Source organism: Cryptomeria japonica, chromosome 9 (genome assembly GCF_030272615.1).
Source record: "Cryptomeria japonica chromosome 9, Sugi_1.0, whole genome shotgun sequence".
NCBI classification, from domain to species: domain Eukaryota; kingdom Viridiplantae; phylum Streptophyta; class Pinopsida; order Cupressales; family Cupressaceae; genus Cryptomeria; species Cryptomeria japonica.
In genome coordinates this window covers 466,235,037-466,257,019 of record NC_081413.1, presented here as the reverse complement: position 1 = coordinate 466,257,019, position 21,983 = coordinate 466,235,037, and positions in this window count along the sequence as shown.

Below are 21,983 nucleotides of genomic sequence, written 5' to 3'. Positions count from 1 at the left end.
CATCGATCTCCCCCTAAGAGCTGCAATTGCCCTGCTAGAACATCGTGCAACATTTCTTTCCTAATATATTTAATCTTCATTCTTGTTGACCTGCCATGCTATTTCAAATTATCACCAAGATCCAATCTCTAGGATTCACTCTCCCCTTAAGATCCACATCCATTATGCATCCTTTGTTCATCTGTTTTCTTTCATTTTCACTATTCCTAGCCTATGTGGACTATCTTCAAAAATGTCTTCAAGGCAAATATACTACATCTGCTTTATTTTCAACCTTCCAACTTCCTACCATCTACAACCACTGCCTTGAACCAATCAGTACACTTATTGGTCTGAGACAAATAACTTATATGCTTTATCACCCTTGAAGCACACACACATGTTCAAGGATGAGCAAGGTTGTAATCAATAAGCTCCCCCTGAAATAGTGCATCTATATGATCATATTCACTTCCATTCTTTATCATACTTAACCTTTTATTTGATCCATTGAAGAATATCCTTTCCTTCAAAAATAACATTTATCACAAAAATTAATGTGGCTTATCTGCAATCATCAATGGACAACTTTATGCACTGTGGACTATCAATTGATTCCCCTTTTTTTTGTTCAACATACTGCAGTAGTGTACATCCTTTCAAATGCAAGCATGCAGTTACAACAAGGTGAATTTTCACACAAAACTTCATGCCAACTACAAGCAACTATCCTTCCACAAAGATCAATATGCCAACAATGTTGATTCTTGATATATTGTCAAGCCATCAACTATGAAATTTGTCATTTCATCTTCTTCCTTCATGTCTTGTTTAGAGCTGATTTTCCTCATATTGGCAGCATTCTATCCTTACACATATCCTTCTTAACAACTTAGGGGTAAAGAATGTGATCAGTATGTTACTCCCTCTAAGGTTTTGCATCTCCTTAAGCTTGAGGAGATGTCACTTGTGCATTGAATGCACAATGCTCATCCATGGCCATATCCTCTTGCATTCTTCTCCAAACTTGCTTGATCTCCCTTTGTCTCTTACTTGCAATTCTTGGAGCAGCATCAATCTTCTTGTGATCAATATCCCTTGCTCTACAATGTTTTGCAGTGTGGCCAAATTTATTGCAGTAGTAGCACACTGTGTTCATGCCAAATGAGTGACTTGAGGGCCTTCTATCAATTTGATTTTATCTTCTTCTCCAAACCATGTTGTTGTTACTAGCAGATGGAACAAAAGAATTTATTGGCAATCTAGGAGCACTTTTGATTTTGTTCCATGCATATCTTTGTCTTTCATATATTCTATCAACTCTTCCTTGCTGACCATAAGTGTTATATCTTGCAATTCTATTGGAAGAGAAAGTGGAAGGGCTGCCATATGACTAGAACGTTCTACTTCTACATGCATGACTCAAATGACCAACTTTTTTACAGTTGTAACATACAACAATTCTATTTCTTAGAGAAACAAATGGACCCTTTCTATCATACATGGGAGTAGATCTATGCATGAATTTACAACTTGAACTTTTATGTTCATATGCATGACATCTATGACAAACCACATTCTTGTTCCTAGAGAAGACACCTTAATCATTCCTAGACCTTTTACTACAATAAGTTGCCCTATGTCTATATGCCTTGCATGAAAAACAATAACCAGGAAAGGGTGGTCTATTACTTATAAATTTATTTTGCCAAACATGAGGAGATCTTGCAGACATGTTAGCTCCATTTTTTCTTCCTTTATTGTTGATCTTGGGATGCCCATTTGCAGCAGTTCATTCATTTGATCCTCTTTGTCTCCAAAATTTATTGTTCTTGTGAGTAGCGAAATAGTCTGATCTTCTTTTAGCAGGTTGTCTTCTATACTTTCTACTTGTGTTCATATCTTTGTTGTAGCCATATTCAATCAGTTTGTCTTTTACTTTTAGATCAGCATTATTCTTCTTTGTAGCAACAACCTTCATCTTCATGTCTTCAATAGTAGTGGTCAAATCAATCTTCTTTCTAGGAGCATTCTTGACTGTGAAAGTTTTTCTACTACCATGATCTCTTGAAGAGACAAAATTTATATCTTTCTCTGAAGTCTCTCCACTGATAGAGCATTCACCAGCATCACAACCTAGTCCGATGGTGTATTTTGATTTCTTTTGTCTACTCAACATCTTGTCCAAGGCCTCTATGCTCCCTTCATATTTGATTCTCATTTTAAGCTCATCTTGGAATTTATCAAGCCCTATTGTGAGCTTTTCAATTTCATCCTTTAGATTTTGACACTCCTTTCCTTTTGTCTCAACTTCTAGCTCTAACACTTCACAAATGCACTTCTTGATATCAAAATCAGATTGCGATCCTTCATTTATCCTATTAGCATCATCCATTTGTACTTTCAGATTGGCAATAGTTAACTCTGACTCTTGAATATATTTGTTCAATCGGTGTTGTTCCATAGTAGAAACATTCTTGTACATCTTGTATTCTTTCCTCACCTCTCTGAGTTCTTCTAATTTAGTTGCCATAGCTGCAATACTATGATTTGATTCTTCAAGGTTTTTCTCAACAAATCTTGTTCCTTTGTGGCTGACTTCTTATAATCTTTGAATTCTTTCCATTCCTCCAAGCTACATAATAGTTCTCCTCCAAAATCAAGTTCAACATCACCGTCATCTTCATCGCCATCACTACGAAAGAAACCTTGCCCACAAGAAGATGATATAGTATCACAGCAGGATGTTCTCTCCTCATCTTGTGTCTCTTGTACCATGAATGATTGTGATTCATTATCATCTTTATTGCAGCTACTGACTGATTTACCTTTATAATTTACACATTTTTTTGTTTCATTGTTCTTCTTGCTTTCACAATCTGATCCAGCAGTGGTAGGCTCATTTCCATAGAGTTTCTTCAATCTATCCCACAAACTCTTTGTAGATTTGCATCTATCAACCTTTGAAGACACTGTATCAAGTAACCCACTGAGAATAGCATTCATTGCTCCAACATTGCATTCATATTCTCTTTTTTCTTTAGGATGAGTAGGAGGACTAGCAGGGATAGAGTAACCATTTTGAACTAACATTCAAACATCATAGCCTAAGGTAGACAAATAGACTTCCATTCTTGCACTCCAAGTGACATAGTTTGAACCATTAAACATAGGTGTAGGGATTGACTAAAAAATAACCATTATGTCTAGACACCAAAATCTACCCAAGCTGGAGGAATCTTTTCAACTAGGGAACCTAGGGCTTCGATACCAATTGTTGGAACATAATGGACCACTGAGAGGGGGGTGAATCAATGGTTATCCATAAAAAATTTACCTTCTAAAATATTTAACATTAATAACATCAATCACAAGACTGTGAGCAGTGATATCAAATAGATGAGAATGCACACATAAGAGGCATCCCATAACACATGAATGTACGAGGAAAACCCATGATGGGAAAAACCTCGGTGAGAAATATTGTTGGAGTCTACTACTCCAATCCAGCCTCACATGTAAAACTTGTTACAACATTTAGGGCACCAACCCAAGGAGCACCAACCCCTAGATTTAGGGCACCAACCCAAGGATCACAAACCCCTAATATTTATGAGCTACAACAAAAAGGAGCACCAACCCCTACTTCTGAGCACCCACTCAGAAATTACAATGAAGATAAACTGAATACAATTTAAACACCTTGTTGCAAATGAAGTTTTGCAACTCCTAGCTAATCTTCCTTTGAGATTGATTGACTCTCTTCTTCCCTTAGGTCTTTATGCTTTGATCTCAGCTCTCTTCCTTTTATCTTTCTCAGCCCTTGTTCTTTTCTCTCTACTCTTTGTCTTCTCTTCTCTCCTGTTGCTCTTTCTGCCTTTGCTCAATCTCTTGTTGCTTATGTCTATCTTGGCTCTCTGCACTCTGATCGTTGCTCTCTACCACTAATCTCTGCTACTTTGTTTCTACTATCTACCTTCTCTAACTTGCCTCTCTATATTCTCACCCTATAGCCACAAAATCTCTACACTCTATTTTTTCCCACTTCTTCACTCTATGTCTCTAGTTCTACCACTGCTCACCGCACACTCTCCTCTTTTCCTCACAACCACTTCACAAAGTGAGTCTACTAACCCTGTCGAATCACATTCACTCACATACTTTAATCTTCACGTTGCATTCAACAATCCCCACACAAGCTTGGTTAGATCATAAATCATCACTAATCAAACAAGATTTGTTTGCCTTGTTATTATACATCTCAATCTTTACAATTTTCAATGTAGCTTGCAGATCGTTCATTCAGTTAGTCGAGTTGGAAATTCAAGTTTCACTACCCACCAGCCTGTATCTTTCATAGACTTTGAATCTAAGCCATTGATTAGATGGATTCAATTAGGAATCGTTGATCTTAGCCATCATTTTGGCGGTTCTACACTCCACATTACCATACACCTCATCCCGAACAATGAGTCATTTTTTGTCTGCTCTGCTACTTGCCCACACAGTCCTCTTTGGATCGACCTTCCGCAATAAATGTCCTTGCTCTAATTTTTCTTTTTGCCTCTATTGTGGGTTGATAATTTTAGTAAGCTCAATCTATACAAAATATTTGATTCTACCATAGTTGATCACCTCGAGCCCATCACCTACCTGCAACAGAACTACCATTAATGAATTCTTCAACCTCTATCAACCTACCCAGACAAGATTGACAACAACCTCCATCAGATGCACTAACTGTGTAGATCTGATTTGTTATATACACCAAGGATCCATATGTCTTCACTTTCTTCATCCAAGTCAAATGGTCATGGTTGGTCAAAACTCATGTGGACAATCAACCTACTCAGATTGGTTGAACTCCAAGATGTGAATAACCTTCATGTTATGCAGACATATCGCACATATCAGGTTAACAGTAAAACCTTATCCTGATCTATTCTATCAACTGGAATTCTCATTCCTCATGGTCATCACCATAGATATCCTAAAGTTAGTTTCTCAAAGCTCCATCGATATAGTTATAACTATCAGGTTAACATCTTGTACTTACTCCACTTTCAAAACATATCCCAATGACCAGTTGATGCCTTTAGTTCCTTTTCTTGGCATGAGTTACACCAATGAAAAAACTCACCTGATTTCACTTATCACCATAGGATATCCCAAGATGTAATCTCCATGTTGACACACCTTATCGACATAATTTACCCTAAACTGAGGGACTTCACGATAAACATCAACTCATCAGAATAGTCATAATTATCGGCATAGGGAAAACATGTTAGATCGATAGAATAAGTTAAACCGATGATATACTATCAACTCACCATCACCAACATAGGTTACTCCGATTGCAAACTCCATGGTGTCAACCTTCATCAGCAAAGTTATTCTGAAGTTGCAACACATCAGCATAGATAACACTATCGGATTAGCTTTTGGATACTATACCATCAAAACAACTTATCCCGATGACTCAACTTGAACCTACATCAACATAGTTACTCCAATGACCTTACCAGGGAATCTTCTCTTCATTCTCCTCTATCGAAATAGTTGTCCTGATCTTGTATTTGATCCTAATGGTGGATCTATTGGTATAAGGTATTCCAATAAGCAAGAATTCAGAATAGTTAGGTCTATCGGCATAGAAGAAATTAGTCATCCCGTCTTCAGTAGTAATTCTGAAACACACCCTTAATCTCTTGGTCGATATATGCTATTCAGAACTCACAACTCCATAGTGAAAAACCCTATTAGCATCACTATACCAATGATCTTACCAAAAGTTCAACTCTTCTTTCTCCTCTGTCGGCATAGGTTACTCCGATTGGAACCTCCATCAAAGTAGTTTACACTATCGACATAGTGGTAGGTTGTTATTCTGTCTTCAAAAGATAACCCAATAGGTAATATTGGTCACCTGGTCGCCATAGCTATTCTGATATAGTGATTGTTAGAGTAGTTAATTCTATCAGTATAGCACAAAATCACTACTCAGCCTATGTCTTGCTATCCTAAAAAGTGGCTTTGCCTTTGTTTTCAGCATTGCTATCCCGATATGACAACTTCACTACATAACACTTGATCGATACTACTATCCCGATCCGACAAAGCACAACTGGAACACCACACGACCTGTCATCGGCCTAACTTATGCCAATAGCCATTTCCACCATGTTGCTTGCTATCGACCAAGCTATTCTGATACAACCACTTGAGCATATATCACCTGCACGCCACTGGATCGGTATAACATAGTGAGGTTATGTCGATATACAATATTTGTTGTTTTCACAACTACTCGCTTTAAGATATCCAATAGAAACTTCATAGCCACTTCATATGACATTGTGGGATTCTGCAACATCATTTTCATCTTCATCAAGCAGATCTCTATGACCATTTCAGCTTTGACCAACTCTGCAACTCCATTAACTCAGTCATGCACACACACATGATTGAGACATGTTGACATAAATGACAAATTAAATGCCAACAAATTTTCTAATGTGACATGGAAGGAATTCATAAAATGTGTAAATATTCACAGTAGATTGTTAAGGAATGTTCCAGAGCTTACAAAAGAGGAAGAACAACAAGATACTAGGGTAGAGATTGAAACCCTAGTTGGAGAACCCTTTGGGTTGAAGTTGGGGATGTGAATAATTCTTCTTCTGATGACTCTAATATTGAGCCACAAATAATTTTGGAACAAGTAAATGTTGATAACAATGAACCAGACAGCCCACTTGCAACAATGTAGGAAGCGTATGCAACATCACAAAGAACAAAACCCTCACCATCAAAACAAAAAACCTCCATGAAGCAAAGAAAAGAACATGTCTCTTCTTCCACCCCCAGGCAAAATAAGAAACAAATTGTATGAACTAGGGAAGAACTCTTGAATGCAAGGCAAAAATGAGTGAAACAATCTCAGAAGACATGGTCGGAGGAGAAGGAAAATAAGGCAGAGGAGGAAATAGAGGACTTGGGAATAAAGAAGTAAACAACAAAAGAATGCAAGCCTTCAAAAATTAAGAAACAACTTCGACCATAGAAAAGAGCTGAAGGTGCTAAGGCTGAACAAAATCTTGAAGGTGCTAAGGCTGAACAAAGCTCTTCAAGGTAGTCTACTTTCCTTCAAAACAAAAAGTCCTTAATAGAACAAGCAGAAAAGGTGGAAACAATTCAATTAGTGGATACTGACTCTAAGCGCAAATATGTGTTTACTTACAAAGGAAAAGGACAAGATCAAATAGAAGATGTTCATGAAGAGACTAATAAAAGATAAACTTTTCAATTTTTTCATCCAAATGATTATGATAAGGATAGTGAGGAAGAGGATCCTTATATTGCTAGGAAACTTCCTAAGAAGCTAGTCAGCCTTGTACATCATGACACCATTTTACCTGTGAGAGAACATGATGCTAACATTGGCGGGGAAGAAGAAGGTACTATAATTTCTATTGGTCTTGAACATGTTATTGAAAGTAAGGAAAGGATAGAGTTGGACTCGGCTCTTGAGAAACTAATTTTTTTGGAACAATAGCTAAATGAGTATAAAGCCAAGGAGCTTAATTGGAAGGAACAAGTGTTAGAGTTGGAAGAAAAATTGTAGACAAATGGTGTTGGACTCAATTACTTTGCTAATATGGCCATCATTGAATCACAAATAAGGAAATGCCCCATTGCTAGTAAAAAGAATACACCTGCACTTGTAAGTATAGTGCAATTTGGCTACAGATTATGGAAACAACAAGAGAAATATGCAAAGAATAATGAACAATGGATTGAAGAAAGGATAAAGCTTCAACATCAGTATGAAGTTGACATAAAAAAAATGACATTCAGAAGGAAATTGACCAATCAATTAGTACAAATGGTTGAGTTAGCTAATCAGTTGAGGAACTATAGGTGTCCTACTAGAGTATATGCTCTCTAATTACAAGAATATTTTCTTTGTTTTCAAATTACTTAGTTGTTGAATGATCATTATATATCAGTTGTGGACCCTCAACTGTTTTTGCAAGCTTATTTCAGAGCCAACACTAGTATGCAATATCAACTATGTGAGTTTTACTTGCATAACTTAGGTGTCCCTTATGAATCAACTTGGAATCCTTTATATTATGTGGGATATTTATAGCTAAGGGAACTCACCTCATACCTCGGGAATGAACAAGAAAGGGGAAAAATTATTCAATAATACAAAGAGAAAGAAAAGACATATCCCTTGAGCATAAGAACTTAGTGTGAGGATCCAACTATAATTTTAGATGAATAAATGGATATAATCCAAAGGCCTAGTGTTTATGTCAAAGTTCATAATAGAGAAAGGGAGAATTATTAGAAGTTCCAAGTGTTCATGACAAATACGGTGAAGGAATAGACTTTGGGACACATGTAGCAACGATGGAGTGAATTAACTCTAGAATTGAAATGCAGAGAGCCACACTCCCTATACAACTTCATTGCACTAGAATCAAGGGCCAAGAGATACACCAAAGAAGCATAGTTATGCAATATTGAATGGTTACCTCTACATTTTCATCGTTCATTGTTTCTGCATCCAATACCCCATTTCACTAGGCAACATGTGATAGGTTTGGATGAAGAAAATAACTATTGGGAATATATTGCTAGAGACAAGGGATTCTACCTCCACAATACATGAAGAAACGATAGTTAGGAGTTGAGTTACTTGAGGACAAGTAAATTATAAAGTTGGGGGGTATGATGATTTTGTCTAATGACCTAGGTTTTATAGTATGACATATTTAGTTTATACCACTTTTAGCCTTCAATTAAGACTTTTGCATACTTATACAATTAAAGATAGAAATTACTATTAATTATAATATATATACATATGAAATAATGGTATACATATATTATGTGTTCGATGAATGCTTGACACTAAATGATTGTGAATAATGGTTTTTGTGTGTGTTATTACTCTCTAGTACTAATGTGGAATAGGATCACAAACTTGAATGAAGATGGACAATTTTGTTGCGTCAGTCATCCTTGTTCTAAGGAAGAGAATTTAATACACATGCACATGAGCCAACTAGAAGTAGAATCAAGCAAAGTAGAAGAAGAAGAGTCTTTATAGACTCTATCTTCCATCTAATTACATGTGTTGTTTAAATCAGTCTATCTTAATGTGTCATTACTTCTAGAATGATGGGAAGGATTCATTTATGATTTGTTGTAACCATTTAATAAATAAGTTCCTTATGTAGCAAACTCCTATAGTTAGTTTTCTTCCTTTTGTTGAATAAGTCGCCCGAGTCTTTAATATGAGCGATAGGTAGTTAGAAGTTAATGAAGGATAGTTAATGTTTAACTTCCTCCTCGGTGTTTAAATAGAGATCTATTGTATTATGTAAACAATTGGTTGATAAGTAAGAGAGAGGACATATTTTGCTAGCTTTCCATTTATTTTATACTTAGTTATTACCAGATATTGAGAGAGTGAATAAAATATCTTGATCTAGATTTTCTACAACTACTTTGGTGTTACTTTACATTTGTGATATGATGAAGAATTGATGATTGTTTCAAAAGTAGTATTGTAATCTTGTAGGAGGACCACATTAATCAAGCAAGCTACTTGAGGTAATGTGGAACTCTCCTTTTCATTTTCACGTGTTTGTTTACATGCATAAGAGGGATAATTCACATTCATTCATAGTTGTTATTAATTTAAGGTTGTTGATGATGAAGTTAGTATACTTGGTTAATTTGGTTGGAACCATCCTTAGTTGCATAGTTGTTTAGTTTTGGGAGGGTTTTTGCACCTGCAACCACTACTATGATGCTAAAGAAGCACCCACAACAATTTTTGTTCAGTTAGTTTCTATTGCTTCAATGTTTTTTTTCTTAGGTATTATATTTCTTTTATGCAACGATAGGAACCAAAACCTTCACTATGCATATAGTTCCCGTGCCATATTTGAGATACATCCCTAGTAGATAATTTAAATGAGCCACCATTTAAGTCAACTAGTTACCCCTTGAGCACTTCAATCAGGTTGAGTACATGGTAAACTATTCCAACTAATTGAACATAATGGAGATCGGTCAAACAAAAGCCACATCAATTCTCATGCAAGCATATGTGTTGAATTAGATATTTCATGTTCATGTCTTTGTCATGTTATTACATCCAAAATTTATGATCATGTTTAAAGAGCACTGCATCATCAATCTTTTAATCAACCATTGTAGATCTGAGGTATATCTCCTAGCATTTACTTTAGTTCTTATATTATTTAATTCAAGATTAATTCCCCAACCAGGGTCTGACCTAAGGCAAAGCCCTATCCACAATTTTGCTTGAGCTTTCGTCAATAGATTTAGTACGTCTCCCTAATCTAGAAAAGACCCTAATTGCATGTCTCAGAGTTAAAGGACCAAGGCAACCTACCATCCTAGTCCTAATATTTCAACCCAAATTTTCAGGAACAAGTTTTAATCTTATTCCTCTACCTAGATCCCTATGTGTAGTAGTTTTTTGTTACTATTTTATTTCAATTGTCCATTGTTTTACCCTAATAACACAAATTACATCCAATTTCAACTCAAAAGGGAATGACAAACAAACAAGTAAATCTAATTAGTTATTTAGCCCTTTTCCTACTTGAATTGTGGATAGATCTATTGGATTTACCCCTCTTTTAATGTTTTGATCCCTTGGTAAGCTTAGTGGTTTTATTATCTTAATTGATGAAACCCTAACTATTCACACCAACATAATTTGTATGTAAAGAAATATGCGTATGATGTTGTAGAGGATAGTGAAGATGCATATTGGTGGAGGTGGCTAGAATATGGTGCATTAAATCCCATGAGATTAGAGAAGAGTTAGAATTGAAATTATTGGAGGAGGTCAATTCATGGTGGAGCAATTTCCATGAGAGGAAAAAATAGTAAAGACAAGAGTAGTTGGAGATGGATGATGCTTGTTATAGCTAGGTGCTAGAAGAGGAGAAAGAAAAAATAATAATTTGAGGTACCTATTTCAATGATGGATATTTTTTGTAGATTGTTTCAATCTAAAATGATGGTTTAATGAGTCAACTCCACTTTTTGAGCTATACTCACAAACTTCTTACCTGATGCATATGATGCAAGAGCATCCAAGCTCACAAGAAATCAAATAGCTTAAAGGATAGCCATTTTTGGTATGGTTGGAGCTTCAAGAGTATATTTGGGAATGTTGAATAATTAAATATTAGTTTTATCAAGATTGAATTTAATTTTTAAAAACATAAGCAAACAAGGTGTTTAGTGTGATTTTAAAAGTATTATTTTTCAAAATTTCAAGATTTCAAAGGTTGAAGGGATCCATTAGCATATTATAAATTGAAAATGAATTAATTTGGATTCCTAGGGTAGTTTTCTTAAGGCAAGTGGCCTTTGTCATTCCATTCTCATTTTATTCTTTCATTTTGGGTGCCTATAATGGAGGTAAAAGTTAGTGATTTTTGGGAAAATAATTCAAGACTTCAATTTCCCAAATAGTACAAATTGGTTCTATATTTATTTTTTTGAAGGAATTTACAAAAACAAGTTATTGCATATAGTTTAGAAATATTTGGTGCCATATTTGAAAGCATTTAATGTGGAATTTCAAGAATATATATAGGAATTTCAAAATACAATTGGAGGGAAATGAAAGAGAAAATTTGGGTGTCTCTTTGTGATTCCTCACATGGGTTATAATCTCTATAAGATGAAACCTTGAATGATGTTATGAAGTAGCAATTGACATCAGCAAGTTTGGAGAAGCAACTTGTTGGTTGCTTCAAATAATTGCATAGGAAAGAGTGTAGGCAATTAGCTTGCCATTAAAAGAAAGATAGAAGAAGAAAATATCATTTTTCAGGAGTTTTTGTTTTTATTTGTCAAGCACCTTGTGGTTTTTTTTTTGACCCACTACCACCAAGAAAACCTTGGATCCTCATTTAGTGAAAAAAAAATAGTGTCACCTCCAAAGATATATTCCATCGATTTTTTCAATGAAAAATTTTACTCCTTATTTTCTTTAATCCTAAAATTTTCTTTGGATGTTTTGGTAGGAATTTGGTTTCAAAAGGCTCTCCATATTACCTTGACATGTCTAGAGAAAGCTAAAAATTGACAAAAACAAAAGAGTAAAGAGTAAGAACTACATGAGCATTATTAACCTTTGATACTAAAATTTTATTTCTTAATATAGTTTTATCTAATTTGACACATTCATCTAAGAGAAATATAGAAGAAGCCTTATCTCACTTAGTCATAAAATATCTATAATTTATCCAAGTAAAATCATTGTTAGGCTTAAGTAATTGTAGGATCTTCTTGCTAGGAAAAGTAACTACAAAACCCTTATTATCCACTAAGAATTGCAAGGATTTTCATATTAATCCTTTAAGGAGATTACCACATTAATTGTATGTACATAAACTTTATGAATATTTTAAAATGTAAACTACACTTATAAGATAAATAATGAGAGAGATGTGTTGGAATCAATGAACACTAAGAGGAAGGGGTGAATCAGTCTTCTGCAATTCATAAATTTTTAAATTGATTCTTAAACCACCGTATGCATAAGCATAAAAGTAAAGTGCAAAAACCTAAACCAATCAACCACAAAAACATAACACCAAATTTTTTATGTGGAAACCTAGAAAGGGAAAAACCACAGTGAGATTTGAACCCACAATATTATTATACTTTGATCAGGAGTATGATAATATTACAAAAGGCGAATGCACATGCATTTAGGCACACTTCCTAGAGCTCACTGCTCAATAACAAAGAGGGATACAACCCTGAGGAAGGCTCACTGCCTTAAAAATGATTACAATTTATAACAATAATGTTTAAATTGAATAGTAGAATCAACATATGCCAAAAAGTAGTTTTGGTTAAGCACAATGTGATTGTCTTCCTCTATTATGCTAATCTGCTTTGTTTTGTTGCACAATCATATACCGGAGCACCAAATTTGCATATTGATGCCCATTCTCTCATTAAACTTCAACATTTTCACATCTCACATCTATATAAAATACCAAAATGATCATACAAGTCGATCTTATATATCCGCACCACCGAAATAAATCAATTCCCATGTTGGCTTCCAGAAACTACATAACACACATTATGAAACGTGCACCAACAAGTCGGCTCAATTTGTCCACAAATCCATATGTGGACCTAAACAAGATGATAGAAATATTCACACATGGTGACTCAATCTCCTCGAACTTGAAACCAATCACCGAAATTATCCCAAAGATTCTACATAACACATTACATCAAAATAGCTTTGTTCTTCCTGAATTACCGGTTACTGAACCTTCAATCTCACTCATGAATCAACATTGGATGCTAGGATTACAAAGTAAGATGCGTCAAACCTCTAATAATATTCCTCTAATACTACAACCAAATTTATGCAACCAAAATCAAGATCTACACACTGAACTCATACTCGGTCAGATATTGTATTCCACCTTCCATACTTATGCCTAATGAATAATACAACTTTCGGTAAATAAAATCTATGTATGCTGGATATGATTTATGAACTGAGTTTCCATCAATGACAACTCCTAAAACATATATTATGCATAAAACTTCACCAGAACAATGTCTCTTACCAACAATATCCCCCTTTGATATTGATGACAACACTAAAAAATGACAATGTACACTCAAGACTACAAAATTCCAAAACTGAAAAATCTACAAGACTCAACAAGCTCAACAAGCCCCCCCTGAAAATATACACCATTTTTCACTCTCTCTCTCCCCCCCTTTGACAACAATGCCAAAGACAGATATTCACCATAATTTTACGTATAGGGATGTATATAGTTACTTAAAAAAATTGAAGATATCATAAAAAATTGTCTTCAAGGACTTCAGATGCCTATCCCAACCTTTCTTCAAATTCTTCAAAATATTGATCAGAGCACGAAACAAGTAAGCATGCATTTCTGCTCCTCGACGATCTTGCAAAATACTCTTATTTAGAGAATTCATTACATCTTGCTTACTACTGATCAATGTCTAGCCAAGGAGTGATAAGGCTTCTTAATTCTCTCACATTGACCAAAATTTTGTCCTTCTCCTGATTTAAGCTCCTAATCTTATCAAGTATACCCATAACTTGAGCTTCAAATTGCTAGTAGAGACTGATTCAGGTGCATAAGATCGAGATATGCTACCTAACTGCTCTTCACACTCTTTTATTTTCTTGTCAATGTCAATAGTAAACTTAAGCAAAATTAGACATGACTTATATATTTGACCACCTTCATCTAATGCATCTTGTATGCTCTTCATTGCAGTTATCAAACTAATCCTATCTCCTTCAATCATCTTCAAAATTGTCCTCATTCTCATAGCATTAAATTGAGTCAAGACTTTAACATCTACCTCTCTCTCCAAAGACACAAAATGAGAGTCTATTGCATTAAGCATGCTTCTAAGCTTACTAGAGGGAGTATCACCTGAATTAGGCTTAAAGGATGGAAAAAATTCTCCAGTACATTCGTGGCCAAAATTATCAACTCTTTGTCTTCGGTGTGAGACTTCAGTAAGTCCTCACTTGCTTTTGCTTGTGCAAGAGTTGATAGCTTTAGTTCTTGGATGAGAGATAATGAATTTGGATCTATTGGTCCTTGACTAAAATCATCTGAGTTAGTGACAATCTATTTACCCTTGTCTGTCATAGTGTCTCTTGCCAGTGTCATTGGAGCATGATCATCCTTCTCTTCTCCTAACTCCTTCTCTTCCACCTCTGTACTTGCATGTTCTCTGCAACTTTAACCTTCTCTGCATCAACCTCTCCCTTTCCTTCATCAAATTTTCCAATCTCCTCAATTGCCTTTCTAGAGTCAACCTCTATCACGAGAGGATTTTGTTCAGCTTCACAGGAGACTCCAACATTCTAATCATCAACATCATGAACAATTGTTGCATGCTCATTGGTCTACTCTGTCGGAATGGTACGCTCAGTTGGCTGATCTTTCTGCACATTAGGAACCCCTATTTGTACTTTCATAAGGGAAGTGTCTTTGTGTGTCTACTCTTCTGGTTGGGTGTCATCTTTCACCGAATTCACTTGATACTGGTTCTCATTCAAAACTTGCTTCAGAATAGCATTTGTTTCCTTCCTTACTTCATCAATTTTGCCAACCATTATTTTATTAACCTCGTGCTTTCTTTTGAATCTACTCTTGGCAATATTCAATAGTCTGGCTATTTCACCTTTTGATATCACTGAACACAGGTTAACCAAAACATATTCCTTTAACCTTTCATCCTCAAGACTAGTTGTATGCCTTCTTGCATCCAAAATATCATATAGGATCTTGGGTTTTGTACATGATAAATCTATTAATTCTTTGATGTATATATTCATATACTATACTACAGCTTCCTCTATAGCTCTTTGATCATTACCACAATTTTCGTTATATATAGATATATTCTTCAGATTATCTTCCTTTACCACTTCGTTAACTATTTCACTTAATGTCATTGGGAGAACAATAGTATAAGTACCTTCTATCTTACAAGACTTCAAAGATTCATCAAGCTCAGACTTAGGCTTCCTGTTAGGTCGGGGTCTACCAGATGGTTCAGGTTCAGTTCTTGGTTTCTTGCTTGGCTAGGAGCCACCGGATTGAGGCTTCTTCACCACCCTGGCATAGGTAGCTATCTTCTTCACCTCTCGCACTGCTTCGTTAGATTTTGTCTCTTCCTCAGTAGTGGCTACTACATATTCCCTTTTAGGCTTCTCCTTCTTCCTCTTCTTTGTTCCACCAGTTGACCTAGTTTGTGTCTTCGATGGAGAAGTAGGCTTCTAAGAACTAGAGGTAAGTGTTGACCTGGTTTTCCTTGGCTTAGTTTTCTTGGGAGGAGTGGAGATTTATTTTTTCTTCTTAGGCTTTACCATGTCCTCCTCTTCTATAATATTCTTCTCTCTATTCCTTTGAACAACTTCCTTTGTTATACCCATTTTCTCTGCAAGCTCTTCTACTTCTTTTTTGACCTTCCTTTTCCTTTTGGGATCAATGAATTTCTTTTGCAGGTCTAGAATTTTCTCCTTGTAAGTGCCAAACCTCTCTTCCTTCTCATCTACTAGATTACTTAGAAGATGGTGTGCATAAGCATCAATAGTGTTTCTATCCACTTCATACCCCATGGGCATGATCCATATTGTTATTGGTCCAACTGCCTCCATATGCCATTAGTCTTTATCGACCATGAAATAGATGGTATCCACATATTTTTCAATAATGTCCTTTGGAATCCTCTCTCTTCTTTGCATCATAACCTGAAATGATTTGAAATAACCCCACAAAGTAGATTTTTGTGGTACTAAATCACCCAATCCTTGCAAACCTTCTTTAATTTGAACTGCTACCGGTTTATCATAAGCCCGCTATAATTTTCCTACACCAGGGATTTCATTCAAAAATTTAAGTGCCAAACAGATAATCAATGAAGCAAACTTGAAAACATGTTTCTTATCTTTCTTGATCTTCTTCAAGTTGCTCATAAGCTCACTGAGAAGTACTCCACACAAGTCATATTTCTTGTCCTCCTTGAGTATATGATAGGCTACATATATTGCAGTACCAGATACAAAATTTTGTCTGCTAGATTGATATACCTTATACCCTATCATCATCGATGCAAATCTCACATCATGTTCAATTATATCACCGATTGTCATCGACCAGTTATCATGTTGGGATCTGGTTACCTCTATAACTGTTGTGTTCCTGACATGTCTCAGACCGGGGATCTTACCAGTTGCATTTAAACAGGTTACCACTTGCATGGTTTTCTTTGTGATCTTATGAGGTCTATCTAGCCATATAAATTCATCATGGATTTGACTCAAGACATACCTAACCCATTTGAGTTCATCGAAAACCAAAAAGTGAACAAACTTGATAAAACCCTTCACTTGCAATTATTTGAAATCGGCCTTCAGGTTCCCCATATTATCCATCATATGCTTAGTTTATAATGATAGCATGTCGGCATTGCCAAGATCTTCGATGTTGCAATGAATATATGCCCTTATGTCCTCATTATGCAACACTCCATACGACACAAAAGAAAATGCTCCATTTGGATCATCTTCTACCGATTTGAATGGATGTTTCTTGAATACTGGTTTTTCCCTATCAATGATTTCTACTACCAATGGAGTTGCTACACCAGATGATGATTCCATTTTGAAAATAGGGTATGAAAAACAGATCGAACATGGATAAATACCTTTTCAATTTCAAGCAGATGCTAGGAATCGCTATCGGATCGCTTCAAGATTTGTTTTTTGTTTCTTAATCTCATTCGTCTCACTCTCCTACTCTTTCTCTTCGTTCAAAATGTGAGGAATGAATAATATAATGTAACCTAGCTTTAAGTTGTAATAAATGCATGACCCTAAAGGCTTTTCAGATACCTTGCTTCCCAAGAACTCATCACCGAATTCTCAGATAGGCATGTAATCTTATGAATATCGACTACACAACTAATCTCAACCTTCCATAGCCAGTTACAGATCTTAAGAGAGGGTTTTAAGGATCTACCTGAAAAGCTTCTTCCTAAGGCCCAAATGCCTTAGTTACCAGATGAGGTTCCAACACCGAAATCGGGTATGGAGCCATTCTGTGCATTAGAATCTTCCTTCTTAACCCACATCTTCTTATGCTATTCTCTAACCTATTAAACCTTTACTTTTCCCTTTTCATCTAATTTTTTCTTGTCTATTAGGGCATTCTTGCTCACATTCTTTCTTCTGCAATATTTTGCAATGTGTTTGGATTTGTTGCATGCATATCAAACAACATTTCCTTGCATAAGACTAAAGTTCATCTAATTTGATCTCATACAGTATTGGTTAGAAATGTGTCCAAACATTCCACAAGCATAGCATCTATTATTTTGGAAATTATTTATTACTGCTCTGCACATGTTTGACTTATGACCAAAGTTATTGTATTTGAAACATTGACCAGTAAAGGTAGGACCATTATTCATCATCCTATTTCTGCATTGACTTGCCATATGACCGAATTTATTACAACCAAAATATTTACCATTGAATTTATAAACATTAGTTTGTCTTACTGGAGGTCTCTTGTTCTTCTAATGATTGCTTTGTCCAAAACCGGAGGATTCTCCTTTCTCATATCCAAGTCCTCGCATGTCTTTCCCATTTCTCTAACTTTCTAGCATCTCATATAGCCTAGCTGAGATAGATTTGAATTTTTATTTGTACTCATTAGAAGTAGAAAATTCATCTCTCAAAATTATGATCTTCATTTCAAGTTCTTTGCCATCATTCTTGGATTTCACTAATTCAAGTTTCAACTGATCATTCTCATAGTTCAATCTACAACATTCATCATATCTATCCTTCAATGACTATGTCATATTTTCCTCATTATTCTTCTCATCTCAATCTCCTTTGTTAGCTTCATCACAGTGGATTGCATCTCATTCTTCAAGGCTTCATTATCTCTAGCAAGCTTCTCACATTCATTTGTCTTGTCTTGTAGGGCTTGATTATCAATGCTTTGTTCTTCTTTCTGCTTCAGTTTATCCATCAATTCTTTCCTCTTCTCTCTAGATGTGTTCACTTGTTCTTTCAAAGATACAATGAAATTTTTAGCAGCATCCAGATTTCTCCTCAGGCTAGTTTTTTCTTTCATCGTTGCATCAAGATCTTCAAGTGCTACAGTAAGTTGCTTTTACAAACTGGAGTCCATTGATTCAATCTCATAGATCTTTCTGAAGCTATTAGGCTTATTTTGAGGAACTAAGCTTTGATACCAAATGTTGGAATCAATGAACACTGAGAGGGGGGTGGGGTGAATTAGTGTTTTGCAATTCATAAATTTATTAAATTGATTCTTAAACCACTTGATGCATAAGAATGAAAGTAAAGTGCAAAAACATAAACCAATCGACCACAAAATCATAACACCATTATTTTAACGTGGAAACTCGGAAAGGGAAAAACCATGGCGGGATTTGAACCCACAATATTTATTATACATTGATTAGGAGTATGATAATATTACAAAAGGGGAATGCACATGCATTCAGGCACACTGCCTAGAGCTCACTGCTCAATAATAAAGAGGGATACAACCCTGAGGAAGGCACACTTCCCTACAAATGATTACAATTGATAACAATAATGTCTGAAATAAAAAGTAGTATCAACATATGCCAAAATGCAGTTTCGGTTGAGTATAATCTGGTTGTCTTCCACTGTTCTGTTAATCTTCTCTATTTTGTTGCACAGTCATATATCAGAGCACCAAATCTTCATACTGATGCTCATTCGCTCATCACACTTCAACATTCACACATATCAAATCTATCTACCATAACAAATTGATCATACAATTTGATCTTATATATTTGCACTGCCAAAATAAATCAATTCCCATGTCGGCTTTCAAAAATGCATAACATGCAACATGAAACTTGTACTAACAAGTCGACTCAATTCATTCACAAAATCCATATGCAGACCTAAACAAGATGATAACAAGCTTCACACATTTTGGCTCAATCACCTCAAACTTGAAACCAATCATTGAAATCATCCCAAAGATTTCGCGTAACACATTACATCAAAATAGCTTTGTTCTTCCTAAATTACTAGTTACCAGACCTTCAATGTCGCTCATGAACCAACACCGGATACTAGGATTACAAAGTAAGTTGCCTTGAATCTCAAATCATTTTCCTCTAATATCGCAACCAAAGTTATGCAACCAAAATCAAGATCTACACATTGAACTCATACTCTGTTGGATACTGTATTCCACCTTTCGTACTTATGCCTAATGAATAATACAACTTCCAGTAAATCAAATCTACACATATCAAATATGATTTCTGAACTGATTTTCCATCAATGACAACTCCTAAACATCTCTTATGCATCAATCTTCACCAAAATAGTGTCTCTTGTTAACAAGATGAAAGTGAAATCAACCACAAGAAACAGAATGACACGTAAATACCCTACTAATTATTTTTGAAAAAACCCAACTTCCATAATACTAATCCAAAATTTTATTTAGCAACAATAAACCCATTACAATACAATATCAATCTCTTGCTTTTTCGAAGACCAACATTGATTCCTCTAAAAGAAAAATAATAGCATAATCCTACAAAAGAATTATCTCTAAAACTCTTAGAGGCGTACAAAACCATCATAAGGCATTACCATAGGCCCAAACAACATCCCAAAATACTATGGTCAAAATTTGTATGACCCAGAAGCCGTCATTTTTTATTTACCAACTTTAAAAGGATTATCCAAGACATGTCATAACACATTGTCAAAAGTGGGTCACGATTCCTAGTCTTGTTTGTAATATTCCTCTTAATCATACTCTTATTCTCATATTATCTCTTACACCATATTTTTATCATAGAAGCTATTAAATACATCCTTCATTGCATGATATTATATTACAAGTATGTTTACACGTGTAAATACCAAAATAAAAATTAACTGCACATAGCGTAATGGTCAAAACATAAAGTTGAATATCTCTTTCCATTAGCATAATAAGATAATAAATAATTAAATAATCCAAGCATTGTGATTTCCAAGGTACATGACACACATAATCCCAACATTATTTTTTAATATACATCTCTATAGGGGAATAATCCTTTTGTGGGTTAATTGAAAAGGAAATAATTTATATATTGATGGTAGGAACTAAAAAAGGATACTCATGGAATGGAAGAGATGTTTGGAGGGAGTCACTAAAATATAACTCTAGCACAAGTGACATGGACTTCATTCAAGTTTTATCCAATTTGATATAATTCTAAATCTTCATAGATAATATTTTAACATATTAAAATCCAAATAAGAACACATGAATAAACCTCTATTACTAGGTTGAAAATATCTCTCTAGGCACATGTAAAACTAGACTTACCATTAAATTATTTTGCATTTTCCAAAAAATAATTTAACCTTATAAGAACTATAAGATGGCAAGGAAGAGATCCTTATTGGGTGTGAATAAGGAAGTCCAAATTTTATAGAATTTCAATTTTCTTTAATCAATCTGTGAACTTTTTATAGGGGAATCCTTTTGTAGACACTAAAAATTGTCTTGTTACTACTATCGCTAATTATTCTTTGATATTAATTAAATAATCTTAATTGTTTATTTAATGTAATTTCATTCCTCTAAATCAATATTCATCTTTTTCATCACAAACTAATTGTTCTATTTCCTTTTTAATCACTTAAACAATTGACCCTTTCCCCTTCAAACTAATTAAATAATATTTATTATTTAATTGGTCTCAATTATTTATTTTAATTAAATAATCTTTATTGTTTAATTAAATTCAATTTCTATTTCCCCATAATTGAATAATTTCTTTAAATTATTTAATTATCTAACTGTCTTCTCAGTTAAATAAATTTTATAAATTTATTACATCTAGTTTTGAATAAAATTTAATTTAAACTCAAATTCATATTCAATTCATCTTCCTTTAATTTCAATTTCATCATATTTTTGAAAACTCAAATTCAATCCAAATGACAACTCAACTTAATTTCCTACATCACATGCTAAAATTCCTAACCGTCACTAACTTTTAGTTTTCAATTCATTCAAATTTTCTAACTGGTCAATTAAACCAGTTAACTATCCAATCAATCTTTTAACTCTCAATTAGTCATGTTCAACTCCCAAATATGTCATTTAATAGGTCAGTCATCTCTCAATCAATTTAGTTTAACTGAATCATGTAGACAATTTGAACATCAAAATTATCTCCTACTGAGTTGTCTTATCAAATATTGACTGTTGATCAATTCTATCTTCAAATCGATCTCAACCTTTCAATCAAACCTCTGAATCTGTAAATTGAGCATCAATCTCCCTTAATTAATGACCATAATC